The sequence below is a fragment of the Rattus norvegicus genome, chromosome 7 (assembly GCF_036323735.1).
Source record: "Rattus norvegicus strain BN/NHsdMcwi chromosome 7, GRCr8, whole genome shotgun sequence".
Classification (NCBI taxonomy): Eukaryota; Metazoa; Chordata; class Mammalia; order Rodentia; family Muridae; genus Rattus; species Rattus norvegicus.
This window is the reverse complement of record NC_086025.1, coordinates 72,350,646-72,369,323: the sequence shown is the minus strand read 5'-3', so window position 1 is coordinate 72,369,323 and position 18,678 is coordinate 72,350,646. Positions and strand designations below refer to the sequence as shown.

At 36.7% G+C, this 18,678-nt stretch overlaps 1 protein-coding gene across 48 annotated transcripts in view; it reads right to left on the bottom strand.

Annotated features, from left to right (window-relative positions):
• The window catches only part of Rims2 (regulating synaptic membrane exocytosis 2), a 511,056-nt gene that overhangs the window by 274,736 nt on the left and 217,642 nt on the right, over positions 1-18,678 (bottom strand).

Genomic DNA, 18,678 nt, shown 5'->3' with positions numbered 1-18,678 from the left:
AAAGATATGTGTTCAGTGAAGATGCGATCAGGAAGGGCTCTCTAACCACCACCACAAAGACCTTGAACCTCAACCTCTTTATTATATACAACACAAAGAGAGGAGTTAGCTGCTCTCAGTAGGTGGCTCTGTGGGAGAGCAGTCTCCAGCCAGAAGCATGCAGAAGAAGAAGCTGGAGTTACTATTCTTTGTACCATCAGTTGTGCACTCAGACTTCCAACAAAACTTTGCCATTTCTCTTGAGCATGGGCCATATGGGTAATGACATTGCCAATTGTCTGAAGGATTGGGAGTCCTCAACAAAGCCATGCCCATGCCAAAACTCTCTAGCAAAATATCTCCCAAATAACTCAGTGGTACAGGTTCTAGAGTTCTAACAGGTGTACTACTTAGTATGTGAGTGCAAAGAGACAGCAGAGTGTGTGTGTGTGTGTGGGGGGGGGGGTCTCCTCTTCTCTTCTTAGTTCAGTACTCCCCCTGACAGGAAGCTTTCTCTAGATTCATAAAATTAATAATCCTAAGATTATTAAAGATACCATTTTCTTAAAATTTAATAGATACTCAACTGATAAAAAATAAATGACTTAGAAAAACATGTTTTCTCTCATATGAAAAAACTAGGTTTGTGTGTGTGTGTGTGTGTGTGTGTGTGTGATGAAACTAGAAAGGGGTCATGAGGGAAAAGAGAATTAAACATTTTTGAAGCTATTCTCTAAATATTAGTCTATATAAGACACAATACATATCAACAAATTGTAAAAAAAAATGCTTAACATTAATGACAAAAATAAAAACAGTTGGGGCTGGGGATTTAGCTCAGTGGTAGAGCGCTTACCTAGGAAGCGCAAGGCCCTGGGTTCGGTCCCCAGCTCCGAAAAAAAAGAACCAAAAAAAAAAAAAAACAACAAAAAAAAAAAACAGTTGAGTATGGGCTACACACACACACACACACACACACAGAGAGAGAGAGAGAGAGAGAGAGAGAGAGAGATATGCACATATACCCCTACATAAATATGTACATGCTTATACACACATGCACACACAAACATATAAAAAACAAAATAGGAAAGTGAAAAACTCAGAGGCACAAATTCCCCCTGAGAGCTTCCACTGATTACAACAGACACTTGTAAGCAGAAACTTACTTAATGAATAACTTATGGACTTCTTCTCCAGACTTTGATAATTCATAAATTTCCCTGAATAGGAGCTAAAACATAATTCTAACTGTAATGTTATTAAATGTCTCCACTTATATATGAATATCTAAGAACATTAGCTTTGGATAGCTTTGTGAGGATAATTAGATTGTCTATAATATCAAACAAAGACTTATAGATGGTAAATCAAATAATTAATTAAAATAATTAGCATCAGATATATGCCATATTAGTCATAAGTAGAATCAGTGCTTCAGTTGTTCAAAAGATAAAATGGTTTCAGGCCCGTCTAAACAGACTAACGTGACCCCAGCTCTTCCTCTACTCAGCGCTCTCCTCCTCCTGCATGGGAGCCTATTTTTAACAAACTCCTCAGTCTAAAGTGAATATCAATTTAGTAAGAGACATAACATGTCCTTCTATTTTATAATACCCACATGAAAGTTTTATGGTTGTCTATTAAGTACATTACTAAAAGTTGACTGTATATGTATCTTGTGCTTGCACATTTTAGTTACAAATATAACATTGCTTGACTCTACTTTCGACACTAAAGAAACTCATTTTGAGTATGTTGCTCAAATGAGCTCCTAGAGTCTTGTGAGCCCATTGATCTTAAACCCACAGCAAACTCTTCCTGCTATTTGCTGCCTGTGCTAAATTCCCCTCAGAGAAAACACAGCTCAGCCTTGCTGGAATTTGCAGTCATAGTACTACTATTCAAGTTACTTCTTTCTAAAATAATGTTTTTAGGAGGCAAATAATGTCCTTAACATCTATCTTATCCTAGAATAAGGAGAGGAATGCAGACACCGGAGTTCAGGATATCATCTGCCAGGGTACCACTGGCAGTGCAGAGCATTATGGGACAACAATATAGCTATTTCCAATTATTGTGTGGTAAACAAAGGAGGCTTCTTTGAACTGGCAAATCACAACATAAAATTGTCCTTTAAATGCCTTTATATTTTCATGTTCTATGTATCTGTGTGGCGCAATAATATACATAAAAACAAAATTATAACGTGAGTAAAATCCTATTTCCACAGCACCTGACAATTTGGTTTTAAGGGGAAAAAAGTTATCCTCTAGAGAAACTTTTGAGTTTCCAGTACGTATCTGTCTGTACACATACATGCATGCATATCTAGACAAAAACATTAATAAATACAATATGGCCACAGTTATCAATGGTAAAATACGGAAAACATGTTTTTAACTATGAAAAAAGTACTGAATAACACATATGAAAGTCCTTGGATTGAACTACATAAAATGCCATCTATGATACAATTTTCTCAGATGTAGTATGTTCTCATCTTAAAGAAACACTCCCATAGCATTATTATGTCTTTAAGATTTTATCAACATAATGAATATTTCAGTTATCAAAATTATTTAGCAACTTTATAAATAATGATTGATAATATACAAACTGGCTTATGTTTAAAATATATATTATATACTAATAAAATTCATACATTTTAAAGCCAACTTCTCTATCTCTAATGAAATACCAAAAAGAAAACTAATTTTTAGCAATGTATTTGGTTGTAATTGGCAAATATAATCCTTTGATCTTCCACTTAGAAAAACACAATGAAGAAGCTTAAGGAACATTAGAAGTTGTTCTATAAACACCTTTCCAAATATGTAATGTAAAGATATACAGCTGAAGGTTTAGAGAAACTCTTTAAAACTAAATTTCACGAATTCTAACAAACTGTTTAGAATGGACCTAACATCAGTCTCAAAGACAACATACAGTTAACATAGAATAATATATATTTAATTCACTGTATACTCAAGAATTGTCTTCCACGGTTGTAGAGACCACATTAAGAAAAAATATAGAGATATAAATATGGCTGTAGATGATCCTAAATACAGTTTCAGATAAAGATGACATTGTGCATGAGAGCAGACCCAGTACATTTCACTTATCCAAGTTAAAAACATATGACTTACCTACTAAACTCCAAACCTATTTCTTAAGCCTGCTCCCTAGAATCATTATGGAAAAATGAAGATGTAAAGTAGAAGCAGAAAGCTACTGCCATGGAAAAGAATTAATCATAACAGATTGGATAGAAACTAGGATGCCACCGGTCCCGTAATACCTTCCAAAAACCCAGAGTGCTTGGTCTTTGGCATTCGCTGGAGAATTAAACAGGCCCTGGAAGCTATACTGGAAGATGATCCTTCCTTCCAGATAGTGTACTTAGCAGTCTCTGAAACTGGACTCCAAATAGAGCACAAGCAGTAGGAAATCTACTGAGCACCAAGGACTTACGATGGTATGTGGACAAAGCAAGGGGAGACGAGAGCTCCTCTCAATACAGGTAAATGCCTGCCTCATAACAACACACTTCCCATGAAAATAGAGCACCATTCCATCTCCCTTCTAAAACTAAATTTAGGAAGAACCTTGGAAAGCTTTTCCTTGTGTACTGCCGTCATGAAATCAAGTAACTATATTTGAACAGTAAGTATTCTATCATAAATGACATTTCCAACTGTAAGTTAATATTTTTGAACTAAATAAAAGTGAGAAAATATTAATACCTTGTTACATAGGATATTGCCAAATTTCCAAACATTAAAATTTGTTCTTGGCAGTGTGGCACCCCTCATTAAGTTTTCCTCAATGTTCTTTAACAAAGCTCTCTGCAAAAGCACTAAGATAAGTTTTCCGTCATTTTTATCACAAACTACTCAGTGACTTACACTTATTTGGGCCATTCTAGACAAAACAGGTAATTCTGATATTTTAATTTATCAGCCAGATTAGGTAAACTAAAGTGAAAAGACTCACACTAACCCAAAGAAAATAAAAAGTGAAGTAAGAAACAAACAATAATAAATTTATAGAGGAGAAAGAGAGGTGTGCATCACGAGTCATAACCCTCTGTCTCTGACAATGGATGAGAACTATCAGATGTCCCAGGCTCCTGCTGCTGTAGTAGCCCTGAAGCCAAATCATCCTTGTCTTGATTTTTAAAAGTTTAAGTTGCTTTTCTCAGATTATTTTATGACAGCAACAAAGAAAATAATTAATACATCACCCTAAAATGTTCCCTTAAGAACATTCCTTCAGGAAATCCTGCAATCTCTAAGAGTGTGTGCTGTACCAGTCAGCACTTCCCGATGAGGGCTGCGTGAGAATCTCTAATTCTAAAGACTGGAATTGGATGGCAGATGCAGAATGTCAGATAGATACATTAAAAAACAAATCAAATGACAAATTTTGAAGGATCCATCTTTCATAAAGCACAAAGTAAGAGAGTCAAAGGTCTCTCTGACCCTGATTAAAGGGCCCTCCCTTACTCAGAGAAGAAACAGAGCTGAAAACCAATCTGAATTGAGTTACATGAGTGCAAAAATTTCAAATAAAACTAAGTTTTCAGATAAGGCAAACCTATCCTAAAGTCGGGGTCCTAGAAGATCCATAACAGAAGATGATACTTGTACTTACATAAAGATGGTCCGCCTGAAGCTAGAAGTGGAAGCTACTGCTCCTAGTGGAGGACCACTTTAATAACAACTGGACAGAGACTGCAAATGTGGTGGATGTCTTACAAGACTGCAGCATCCATTGACGAGGTAATAAAAACTCTGATCTTATTCACCAGCAGATATGGAAGGAGTGCTGTCTGCCTAGATCCTAAATGTGCTGGGTAAAGGTTAAATGATAATTTATTGGCTATCAGATATATTTTAACACTCTAGTAAGGTCCATTCAGAATGATATTAATATGCAGCTAGTATAACTCCTGGAAGCTTAAACAAATAATAACGGTTTGCACTGAATAAAGTACAGATACCATTACTGCTTGGAAGATTGTAGAAAGAAGGATCAAAAGTTGTAAGATATTTATGTTAGAATGAGTCTCTCACTTAAGGCTGGAAAATGCAATGGTATGATTATGTTCCCTAAGACTATTCAGGGGACATTTCAGTAACCAATGTGGTACCAAGACCCTAGTGAGGAGACGTTGAACATAACTGATGGGAGCCTGAAAGACATAAACTCAGGCTAAGGAGAAAAGATACTATTAGGAAGTTAGAACCACCATGGACTGATGGATATGGTAATATTTCAGAATAGCAGAAGCTAATGAGATATAATTAATACCTTCAAAAGTCAGCAATAAGAGCAGCAAAGCTGGAATAACAGACCCAAGATTTAGGAAAAAATAAGAAAGAAAATATGGTATTTTTGGGAGCAAAAGATGATACATAAATAGACAATGGATGGATAGAAGGATGATAGATAGATAGATAGATAGATAGATAGATAGATAGATAGATAGATAGATAGATAGATAGGCAGACAGACAGACAGACAGACAGAAGATTGAAATCTGTCAATTCACATAAAGGTGACAACCCCATGCCCAATAGTAAAAATCTCAACCAAGTATAAGCAGTTATCCAGGAAGAACATTTAACGCCACCACAGCCAAGTTATACAGTTGTGATTTTTCCCTGTCCATCCCAAGTATTTTAATCCACTATGATCAGTTAACTATAAACTAAAGAAAGGGTCCTGTACAGACATTTGAGGTCTAAATACTATATCTAATAGACACAAATATTCAAAGACATTAAAGAACCACAGTGTAATAGGACTGTCATTTAAAGTAGACCCATATTTAATTAAATAATAAAGTCCCAAAGGTGATAAATCTGAAACCCATAGTTCAACCTGATGATAGCTGAAATAAATCTCTTAACCCCTTCAATAACATATGAAGGTAGAAAAAGGACTAAATAGACCAGATATTTTCTTTTTTTTTTTTCAAAGTACCATAAACCAGAAGGTGCTAGGTATTCAACACATCAGGCTTCTAACCATAACCTTAGGAAAAGCAGTAAAAGTAACCAGAGGCGTATAAAGGATGTCTTAAAGAAAAAAATCTTAAACATGCCAAAATAATTACCTTAATTATGGCATCATAAATTTTCATGTTATTTTATTAACTGTAAAATAAGTCAAATGATTGTAGCATGCCATAAGGTTAAATAAAAGAACTCATAGCTACAAAATAAATAAGGCAGTTTTGCCTATCATCATGAAAAAGTACTATAGACAAAACAAGTTGCATTATTTTAGGCACAGTTTACCTTCAGATAAAAAAATTACTGATTTAAGTCCTTACAGAGCTTTGAGGAAAATCACTGTGATTCAGAATTTTATGCCTAACCATGTACAAACAAGAGAGAAGAGTATCAAGTAAACACATTCTAAGAAAATACCTGTTTCCTTTTAAAAGTACTGAAAACATTTACTGTTTCAATGAAAACTAAATTCTATTTTCAAAGTGAAAAACAACGGCATTATACTAAGATGCTATCAAAAGTAGATTCAAACACAGTTTCAATGAAACTGAATTTCAATGAAAAGAAGAAAATGTATTGACTTACTCATTTTTCTACATACAGAAGTCTGGTAGGACCAGCAACATTTATTGAAGATGCATTCTTTTTTCCATTGTATATTTTTGGATTCTTTGTCAAAGACCAAGTGTGCATAATTGTGTGGATTTATTTCTGTGTCTTCAATTTTATACCATTGATCAACCTGTCTGTCTTGGTACCAATACCATGGAATTTTTATTACTATTGCTCTGTAGTAGAGCTTGTGGTCAGGAATGGTGATTCCCACAGCCGTTCTTTTATTGTTAAGAATTGTTTTCGCTAATGTTTTTTTTATTGTTGTTGTTTTGTTTTATTTTGTTTTGGGTTTTTGTCTTTCCAGATGAATTTGAGAATTGTTCTTTCCATGTCTTTGAAGAAGTGTGTTGGGATTGTGATGGGGATTCAATAGGTAGATTGTCTTTGGTAGGATGGCCATTTTTACTATGTTAATTCTGCCAATCCATGAGGATAGGAAATTTCTCCATTTTTTGAGATCTTCTTTGATTTCTTTCTTGAGAGACTTGAAGTTCTTAGCATACAGATCTTTCACTTATTTGGTTACAGTTTCCCAAAGATATTTTATACTATCTGTGGCTATTGTGAAGGGAATTGTTTCCCTAACTTCTTTCTCAACCTGTTTATCATTTATATAAAGGAAGGCTACGGCTATATTGAGTTAATTTTATATCCAGCCACTTTGCTGAGGTTACCAGCTAGAGAACTTCTCTGGTAGAATTTCTGGAGTCACTTATGTATATTATCAGATCATCTGCAAATAGTGATACCTTTAATTCTTCTTTGTCAATTTGTACCCCTTGACCTTTTTTGTTGTCTTATTGTACTAGCTAGCATTCAAGTACTATATTGAATAGATATAAGGAGAGTGGGCATCCTTGTCTTGTCCCAGATTTTAGTGCAATTGTTTCAAGTATCTCTCCATTTAATTTGATATTGGCTGTTGGTTTGCAGTAAATTGCTTTTATTATGTTGAGGTATGGGCCTTGAATTCCTGATCTCTCCAATACTTTTAACATGAAGGGGTGTTGTATTTTGTCAAATGTGTTTTCTGCATTTAAGGAAATGATTGTGTGATTTTTTGTTTGATTTTGTATATACAGTGGATTACGTTGATGGATTTCCATATATAAAATCAACCTTGTATGATAGGGATGAAGCTTACTTGATCACAGTGAATGATGGTCTTCATGTGTTCTTGGATTGGGTTTGCGAGAATTTTATTGTGTATTTTTGCATCAATAGTCATAAGTGAGATTTATCTGAAGTTCTCTTTTTTTGGTAGGGTCCATGTGTGGTTTAGGTATCAGAGTAGTTGTGGCTTCATAGAATGAAATAGGTAGTATTCTTTCTGTTTCTATTTTATGGAATAGTTTGAGGATTATTGGTATCAAGTCTTCTTTGAAGATCTAGTAGAATTCTGAACTAAATCCATCTGGCCCTGGGCTTTTTTTGGTTGGGAGGTTTTTAATGACTTCTATTTCCTTATGGGTTATGGGCCTGTTTAGAAAGTTTATCTGCTGTTGATTTAACTTTGATATGTGCTATCTATCTAGAAAACAATCCATTTTATCTAGATTTTCCAGTTTTGTTGAGTATAGGCTTTTGTAGTAGGATCTGATGTTTTTTTTTTAATTTCCTTCGTTTCTGTGGTTATGTCTCACTTTTCATTTCTGATTTTGTGAATCTGGATGCTGCCTCTGGCTCTTTAGTTAGTTTGGCTAGGGGTTTATCTATCTTGTAGATTCTCTCAAAGAACCAGCTTTTGGTTTTGCTGATTCTTTGTATTGTTCTCTTGTTTCTATTTGGTTGGTTTCAGCCCTGAGTTTGATTGTTTCTTGCCTTCTACTTTTATTGGGTGTATTTGCTTTTTCTTGTTCTAGAGCTCTCAGGTGTGCTGTTACATTGCTAGTGTAAGATCTCTCCAGTTTCTTATTAGTGCACTTGGTGCTATGAATTTTCCTCTTAGCACTGCTTTCATTGTATCCTATTAGTTTGGGTATGATGTGTCAACATTTTCATTAAATTCTAAGAAGTCTTTAATTTCTTTCTTCATTTCATTCTTGACCAAATTATCATTGAGTAGACAGTTGTTCAGTTTCCACATGTATGTGTGTTTTCTGTTACTTTTGCTGTTTTTGAACACCAGCTTCAGGCCATGGTGGTCTGATAGGGTGCATGGGATTATTTCAATATTCTTGTATTAGTTGAGAGTTGTTTTGTGATGAATTATATGGCTGGTTTTAGAGAAGGTACCATGAGGTGCTAAAAAGAAGGTGGATTCTTTTGTTTTAGAGTGAAATGTTCTTTAAAATCCATTTGGTTCAGAACCTCTATTAGTCTCACAGTGTCTCTGTTTAGTTTCTGTTTCAATAACCTGTCCATTGGTAAGGATGGGGTGTTGAAGTCTACCACTAATATTGTGTAGGGTTCTATGTGTGTTTTGAGCTTTACTAAAGTATCCTTTATGAATTGAGTGTCCAATGAAATGAATTGCATTTAGGGCATATGTTCAGAATTAAGACTTTCTCTTGGTGGATTTTCCCCTTTGATGACTATGAGGTGTTCTTCCTCATCTCATTTGATAACTTTTGGTTGAAAGTCTATTTTATTGGATATGAGGATGGCAACTCCAGCTTGTTTCTTGGGACTATTTGTTTGTTAGACTTTTTTCCAATCTTTTACGCTGAGATAGTGTCTGTCTTTGTGAATGAGGTGTGTTTCCTGTATACAGCAAAATCACAGATCTTGTTTGCATATCCAGTCTGTTAGCTTATGTTTTTTATAGGTGAGTGGAGTGCATTAATATTGAGAGATATATTAAAGACAGTTGACTGTTGGTTCCTGTTATATTTGCTTTTGTAGGTAGCTTTATGTGCTTGTGGTTTTCTCCTTTTGGCTTTGTTGTGAGATGATTAATATCTTGTCATTTCTTTAGTATAGGTATCTTCCTTGTATTGGAGTTTTCCTTATAGGATCCTCTGTAGGGCTGAATTGGTAGATTGATACTGTTTGAATTTTGTTTTGTCCTGGAATATTTTGGATTCTCCATCTATATTGATGGAGAGTTTTGCTGTGTATAGTAGCCTGGGCTGGCATTTGTATTCTCTTAGAGTCTGCATGACCTCTGACCAGGCTCTTCTGGTTTTCATAGTCTCTGTTGAGAAGTCTGTTGTAATTCTGATAGGTCTGCCTTTGTATGTTACTTGGCCCCTTTCCCCTTCAGTTTTTAATATTCTTTCTTTGTTCTGTGCATTTAGTGTTTTGACTATTATGTGGCGAGAGGATTTTCTTTTCTGGTCCCATTTGTTTGGTGTTCTATAGGCTTCTTGTACCATTATAGCCATCTCTTTCTTTAGGTTTGGGGAGTTTTCTTCTATGATTGTGTTGAAGATGTTTTCAGATCTTTTGAGCTGTGAATCTTCCTTCTCCTCTATTTCAATTATTCTTAATTAGAAAATTAATAGTTTTCAGAGGCTCATGGATTGGAAAAAAGAATTATGAACTTTGGGGTAAATGTGAATAGGATAAATTGGAGTTGAATGAATGAAATGAGGTAAACATGTAACTTTTTATTATACCTCTAGGTAGAAATGGTATAATCATCACATTGTTGCAAAATAATGGACTTTCGAAGAGCTAATATCCTCTTGCCACTAACAGAAAAAAATACCTGCAAAGTTTATGAAGTAAGCAATTTAAGAGTGCATAAGACACAACATGCTGGGATTCATAAAAGAAATGGAGTCCCACAGTTGCTCCCTGTTAACAGCTCAACAAGGAAGGAAGGAAGTGAGCAAAGCAAAGAGTAAGAATCACCCATGGAGCATGTTAGCTGCAGGGAGAAGGGTCAGTGTTCCTCAAAGGTATAGCTCCGATAAAGCAACCAGACTTGAGGAGAAGGCTCTATAGAAAGAATATTTAAACATCACAAATTACCCTTATTGGGGAGGCAGGGTAAATATGATCAAAACTCATTGTATAGTGATAAAAACTGCATGGTGCTGGTTCAACTGGCGGTCAGCATGTAGAAGAATGCAAATCTATCTATTCTTATCACCCTGTACAAAGCTCAAGCCCAAGTGGATCAAAGACCTACACATATAACCGAATACACTGAAACTAATAGATGAGAAAGTGGGGAAGAGCCTAGAACATATCATCTCTAAATAGTGCTACCTTTATTTCTTCTTTGCTAATTTGAATCCCCTAGATCTCTGTTTGCTATCTTATTGTTCTAGCTAGCATTTCGAGTACTACATTGAATAGATATGGGGAGAGTGAGCATCCTTGTCCACTAATTTAGTGGGATCTCATGAAGTTTCTCTCCATTTAATATCATATTGGCTGTTGGTTTGTAGTAAATTGCTTTTATTTTGTTTACTTAGTGATCAGAAAAATGCAAATCAAAATGACCCTGAGATTTCACCTTGCACCACCAATCAGAATGGCTAAGATCAAAACCTTAGGTGACAACACATGTTGGCCAGGATGTGGAGAAAGAGGAACACTCCTCCATTACTGATGAGATTGCAAACTGGTACAACCCCTCTGGAAATTAATTTGGAGTTTCCTCAGAAAATTGGAAATAGATCTACCTAAAGACTCAGCAAGACCACTCTTGGGAATATATCTAAAAGATACTCCACCATGCTACAGGGGCCCGTGTTCCACTATGTTCATATTGGCCTTATTTATGATAGCCAGAAACTGGAATTGACCCAGATGTCGCATGACAGAAGAATGGATACAGAAAATGTGATTCATTTACACAATGGAATACTACTCAGCTATTAAGAACAAGGACATCCTGAGTTTTGCAGGCAAATGGATGGAACTAAAAAATGTCATCCTGAGTGAGGTAACTCAGACCCAAAAGGACATGCACAGTATGTACTCACTAATAAGTGGATATTAGCCAAAAAAAAGTGCAGAATACCCAATATACAGTACACAGAACTCAAAAAGGTCAACAAGCCAAAGGGCCCAAGTGAGGATGCCTCAGTCCCTCTTGGGAGGGAGAAGAAAGCAACCACAAGGGTAGGATGGAAGGAGGGACCTGGGAGGAAAAGGGTGCTGGGAGGGGGACATGATCTGGTACTGGGTGGGATAAAAAGAATGAAGCCCTGAGGACCAGCAGAAAGAATGGAAACAGGTGACCTCTGGAAGTAGGAAGTTGGGAGGACCCTCCCGACGTACCAGAGACCTGGGAGGTGAAAGACTCTCAGGATTCAAAGGGGGGACCCCAGATGACATGCCCTATAGTGGGGAAAGGGAACTTGTAGAACCCGCCTCCAGCAAAAAGAAAGGGCATCAAGTGAGAGATGGGGGACGGGGTTGCTATCCCAAACTCTGACCCATAATTCTTCCTGTCTGAAAGAACTACAAGGATGGAAATGGAGAAGAGCCTGAGGAAAAGAAGATCCAGTCACAGGCCCAAAGGGGTATCCAGCTCAAGGGGAGAACCCAAGGCCTGACACCATTACTGATGCTATGGGGCGCTCACAAAAAGGGACCTATCATGGCTGCCCTCCAAAAGACACAACAAGCAGCTGAAAGAGGCAGATGAAGATATTTGCACCCAACCAATGAACAGAAGCTGCTGACCCCTGTGGCTGAATTAGGGAACAGCTGGGGGAACCTAAGGAGGAGGGAAACCCTGTAGGAGGATCAGCAGTCTCAATTACCCTGGACCCCTGAGATCTCTTAGATCCTGGATCACCAAGCAGGCAGCACACACCAGCTGAGATGAGGCCTCCAACACGTATACAGCAGAGAACTCCCATGTCTGGGTTCAGTCAGAGAAGATGCACCTAACCCTCAAGAGACTGGAACTGGAGGCCCCAAAAAATTTAGAGGTCTGGGGGTGTGGGTGGGGTGGAGACATCCTTGTGAAGATTGGGGGGGGAGTGAGAGAGAGAGAGACAGAGACAGAGACAGAGACAAAGACACAGAGAAAATACATAAAATATCTAATAAAAATGAGTCTACAGAAAGAAACGCTCGAGGAACTAATTTTAAAAGTTTTTTTTTAATACAATTTGGAGGATGGAAAGCTGGCTGTGGAGCACTTACTGCTCTTTGGTTGACTGGAGCTCAGATCTCAACACCATATCAAGAGATCTGACAAGTTGGTTCTCTGGCAGATGAGGTTCCTTTATATGAAACACAAAGTAGAATGTCCACCAGAAACCATATACCATAAATGCACAGCATGAAGGGTGGAGAGCACTAGAGAAGCTGTTCTAGAGGTGACCAGTGTGAGGCAATTAGCACATGAGTGCTTTTAATGCATTCAGTTTATGAAACTATTTATTGAGAGGACACAAGTATCATTCAGGAACTGTGAGAATTTAAGGATATTAATGGCAGTCTACATTAAAAATTAAACCCCTCTATCTCCTGGGAACTGAGATTAAAGGCATGTGCCACCATGAATCAACTAGGCAGATAACAGAACAAGAGAAACCCTGTCTCAAAAACCAAACAAACAAATCAAGCAAACCCCTCTCCTCAGGGGTCAGGGAGTTCTTTGAAGAAGAAACAGAAAAATTCTAAGACCCAGAGGGCATGGATGACCCCAGGGAAACAGTATCTTCCAATCACAACCGATGGAAATACTTATGAAATCTCAGAGAAGGTAGGAACATGAACAGGGCCTGCACTGGTTCAAGCCAGGAAGTTTCCCATGTTGAGAGGGAAATTGGAAACAAGGTCCCATCCCTTACCGAGAAGCTATGTGCAATTGACATTTACTTACGAAAGAAAACCAGTTTTCTCCAATAGATTCTTCCTAGGTCTACTCACTCCATGAGGGAAGCCTCCACGCCCAGCAGTGGAATGGCAACGCAAAACAATCAGTGGTGTTCTTCTGGACTTCTGTCTCACATTGCTCTGCTTGGGCATCTCTTGCTTGCATATTATTGTTTCCAATTATTTGTTTCTCATGGTGTGTGTGTGTGTGTGTGTGTGTGTGTGTGTGTGTGTGTGTGGTGTGCTTTTTGGTTGTGTTTTTAATTAAGGTTCGTTTCCCTAATTGTTTTCTAAAAGGAAAATAAAGGTGAGCGTTGGGTAGGTGGGAGTGAGAAGTGTGGGGACACAGTGCAGGAAGGGACAGCTTGTGAGGACACGCCAGAGGATATAAGTCTTCTGACCTCAGTTTCCTCAACACATGGAACTGCACTTTCAATATGCTTGCCTGCTCCTCCAAGGTATAGCACATAGAAGGAAGTTTGCTTCAGATTACCAAATATTGTTTGCTTACTTTTTCAATTAAATGTTTAATTAAATTATCCTTTATATACCTCTATGGAAAAATGTTCTTGCCACAATTGGTTGTCTTTATGATTGTATACAACTTGAACTTATGAGAACTTTACTCATGTGACCATGCTTAACACTCACGGTATAAATTGTCTGGGTCTCTGAATAATAGTCAATTGGCTACTACATGAGACTTTTGTCTGCCCCGTTTATCGGCTCTACTATCCCAGGCTCCACCCCCTCTAGAGCAGTGACAGAAAGGATCTGCAAAGAGTCAAGGAACAGCAGACACCATGCCAGAATGTATTGTATGGGAAAAAGTTTCAGTTTTTATAAAAAGCAAAGGACAGTAGCTAGAGAGAAGGCTCAGTATATAAACCAGCAGCTGTGCAAGCCTAGTGAGGGACATATGCACTGGTAGGTATCTGAAACCACAGCACTGTGAGCAGAGACATGCAGATCCGTGGAACTTCCACGTCAGCTAGTTTAGCTAAATTGTGAGCTCCAGGTTGTAAGACATACCTTCTCAGGCTCAAGACCCCTTATCAACAACAATGCCAAGCAACCAGAGCTTCCAGGGACTAAGCCACTACCTAAAGACTATACATGGACTGACCCTGGACTCTGACCTCATAGGTAGCAATGAATATCCTAGTAAGAGCACCAGTGGAAGGGGAAGCCCTGGGTCCTGCTAAGACTGAACCCCCCAGTGAACGTGATTGTTGGGGGGAGGGCGGAATGTTGGGGGGAGGGTGGGGAGGGGAACACCCATAAGGAAGGGGAGGGGGGAGGGGGATGTTTGCTCGGAAACCGGGAAAGGGAATAACATTCGAAATGTAAATAAGAAATACTCAAGTTAATAAAAAAAATAAAATAAAAATAAAAAAAGACATACCTTCTCAAAAAATAAGATGGACAAAGATCAAAAAAGAAATCAAATATTGGTCTCGAGCCAACATGGACACACACACACACACACACACACACACACACACACAACATACATGTACATGTTCCCACATGAAAATATACACATAAAACATACACAAATAACCTATGAAAGAAAATATAACTTATGAGAAGAAATAAAATAGAATGCAAGATATATGTGGCAGTGGTTAGGTAATAAAAAGAAAAAGACCTGGGTACAGAAATAAGCAACTACATTCATGCGGCCAACGAAAACAAACAAACAAGAAGTCTGATATTCTTGAAATAAAATATGAAAAATATATAATGCTACTAGACAGAAAGAATGGAGCATATTCTTTGTCTTCCTTTTTTGTTATACCACTATACTCTTGTGCCTCAGGCAAACACTAGAATTAATTCTAAATTATAAATCATGGTGACTCATGCTTACACACTAGTTCACATCTCTACACTCAACATATCATCAAACACATAATATATAATATATAGATTAAAATAGACAATTTTTAAACAGTTATACTTGAAGTCTCTTCTAAGTATTACATATATCAGGTGGAGGAGTAATTTTAATTAAAAGTCTAGCCAGACTATGAAAGCAAATGCCTTTAATACCAGCACTGAGGAAGCAGAAACAGGGAGATCTCCATGAGTTTGAGGCCAGCTTGGTCTACAGATTGAGTTCCAGGATGGCCTAGGCTACACAGAGAAATCTTGTCTCAAAAGAAAAAAAAAAGAGGGGGGCTGGGGATTTAGCTCAGTGGTAGAGCGCTTACCTAGGAAGCGCAAGGCCCTGGGTTCGGTCCCCAGCTCCGAAAAAAAGAACCAAAAAAAAAGAAAAAAAAAGAAAAAAAAGAGAAATTTAAGAAAAATACAAAACTTTCCTATGAAATACTAGTCAAATCAAATGTTAACTAGATAGCTTTCATGTGAACTTATTTAATTCTACTGAAAATTAATATATAAAATTATTTCTTGCTAATTTTAGATTGCTAAGTTAAGATAAACAGAAGAAATGATAGTTAAAAAGTATGTTATGAAGAATTGTTATCCAGAATACAAAAAGAATAATAAAAAAACAACAACAACAAAAACCCAACTCCAAAACAAAGCTCACCTATGCCCTTCCCTTCCCCCGTAACTAACCCTAACAAATCTTCTCAGGACACACACAAACACATACACATGGTAGGGGCAGATATTAAATCATTTTGTTGAACTTAAACAAACAGAATTGGGATTAAACATAATATTATAATCCATTAGTCTAAGCATCCAATTACTATTTATTTATACTATGGTAAAGATGTATTTGATTTCAATTTAAATATTTCTTCTTATGCTGTTTGGCAAGAAATTATATCAATGTTTTACCTCCCATCCTAAAGTTCCATCCAGGGCATCATATTTATGACTGCATTGTATCATTTGATTGAAATAAAAATTTAATGTGTTTTAAAGTTATAGTTGATTGTCTCTGAGTTCATTAAATGAAGCATAACTTCACTTAGTCCAACTCAATCACAGGACTCCTTGAACAGTACCAAGTACTTTGTTAGGAGCAGAAAAAGAAACAACAAATATCTCAAACAAGCGGACTGGACGTGCCATTCACTAATGTCTTTGAAAAGGGAGGGAACCATAAGTCAAATACAAGAAACCTCTTAAGCTAAGAAAACCCCCTGCCCTGGCAGTCCCTGAAGAAACAGGGACTTCATTTGACACTGAGAACAACTGAGCTGCCAACTCTCACAGGAGAGTCAGAAATAAACTCTCCCCAGAGACCTACCAATGGCGACTCTACACTTTGAATTCAGCTGAGTCCAACAGGAGCTTCTGATTATAAAACTAAAACACAATAAACAAATTCCTAGCTCATTTGTAATAATCTCTTGTTATAGAAAATGAATCAATGATTAATTTGTAATATATTATGAAATAACCTTTGCACAAATCAACATAAAACTAAGTAGAAAAAATTTATGATGCATAAGCAAATAAAGGATTCTGAATAATATTTGCATTATGTAATCAGGCAGTCTTCTTTGGGTTGAAGCAGTTCCTTCAGGTACTTGTTGCAATGCCAAGAGTAAAAAATATATACAAGTATTTCCTCTGCTGGATGTGCTTCATGGAAAATATAATATTCTTTAAAGCACACATTGCTTCAAGCTTCAAATGTATTTTCATCTTCAATTTACATTTTGTGTAAATAGTTCTTAGAACAAGCTGTTCAGTTTTTCTAGAAAATGCAGCATTTTTATTCTTGTGAGCATCACATTTCATTTTGAAGTACCACAAAAGTACACACACACAAAAAAAATGTTCAGATTACAAAAAAAAAGATAGATAAAGACAGATTAAAAAATAGATAGATTGCAAAAACCATGGTGTGGGAATTTAAAAAATTTTAAAGACTGTTCATAATTACAGATAGCTATATTTTTAGCTTCACATTGTTCTAAAACCTAGAATTTCATCTTTAGCCTACTCGTTCTAATTATAAACACCATGAGAGCTCCTTTAAAACTTCCTGCACAGAATATTTTGAAGGGCTGGGGAAGGAGCACAGCTGATAGCGTGTTTCCCAAGTGTGCACAAAGCCCTGGGTCAGTATGGAATCAAACCCATATTCAGATGCACAGAGAACTGAACCAGTCTGTGATGTCTGAGACATTGACCAAAAAGAAAAAGAAAGAAAAGAAAAGAAAACCACTGAGTTGGAAGCACATCTCATTAGAATCTAACAAATAGGGATTCTCAGCTTTTTCTTTTCATTCTTTCTAATTAGACATCTGTTTATAAGTCAGATAAAATTAAAATAATACACTTCAGCTACCATCACCTCAAGGAAAGCACACTTTAGGGGGAAGCTCAGCATCCTGGATTGAACCATACTCCAGGAAAACACACAGGACACTTTCATGTGCAAAATACAATACCATATGTACAAAATATAATTCAAATCATGATTAATTCATTAAAAAGTCACCACTAAAAATGACTGATACATGACCTGGATATTAAAATTAACAGAAAATAATATTTCAAGTGACCATATCAACAATGGTCAAGGAAATAAAGGTTAGAGGTTCATAAGGGAAAAAAAGAAAAGAAATTTCAAAACAGAAATAGTAACTATTAAAAAGAATAAAAGTGTTAATTTTAGACAAAGCTGAAATATCTGAAATTAAAAATTCACCAAGATTTTTTCATCCTGTTGATCGTGAAAGAATAAATAAAATAACCCAATCAAAAATTTATTTTCTAGAGACACAGAAAGGTGTGGAGTCAGGTGTATGAGGAAGTGGGGAAGATCTTGGAGGATTTGACGGAAGGGAAACCACAATAAGAATATTGTATGACTGGTACAACCACTCTGGAAATCCTTCTGGAGGTTCCTCAGAAAATTGGACATTGCACTACCTGAGGACCCAGCTATACCTCTCTTGGGCATACACCCAAAAGATGCCCCAACATTCAACAAGGACACATGCTCCACTATGTTCATAGCAGCCTTATTTATAATAGCCAGAAGCTGGAAAGAACCCAGATGCCCTTCAACAGAGGAATGGGTACAGAAAATGTGGTACATCTACACAACAGAGTACTACTCATCTATCAAAAACAATGACTTCATGAAATTCATAGGCAAATGGATGGAACTAGAAAATATCATCCTGAGTGAGGTAACCCAATCACAAAAAACAAACAAACAAAAACAAAAACAAAAAAAAAAACCCCACATGGTATGCACTCACTGATAATGGATATTAACCCAAAAGCTCGAATTACCCAAGATAAAATCCACAGACCACATGAAGCTCAAGAAGAAGGACATACAAAGTCTGGATGCTTCAGTCCTTCTTAAAAGGGGAAAAAATAT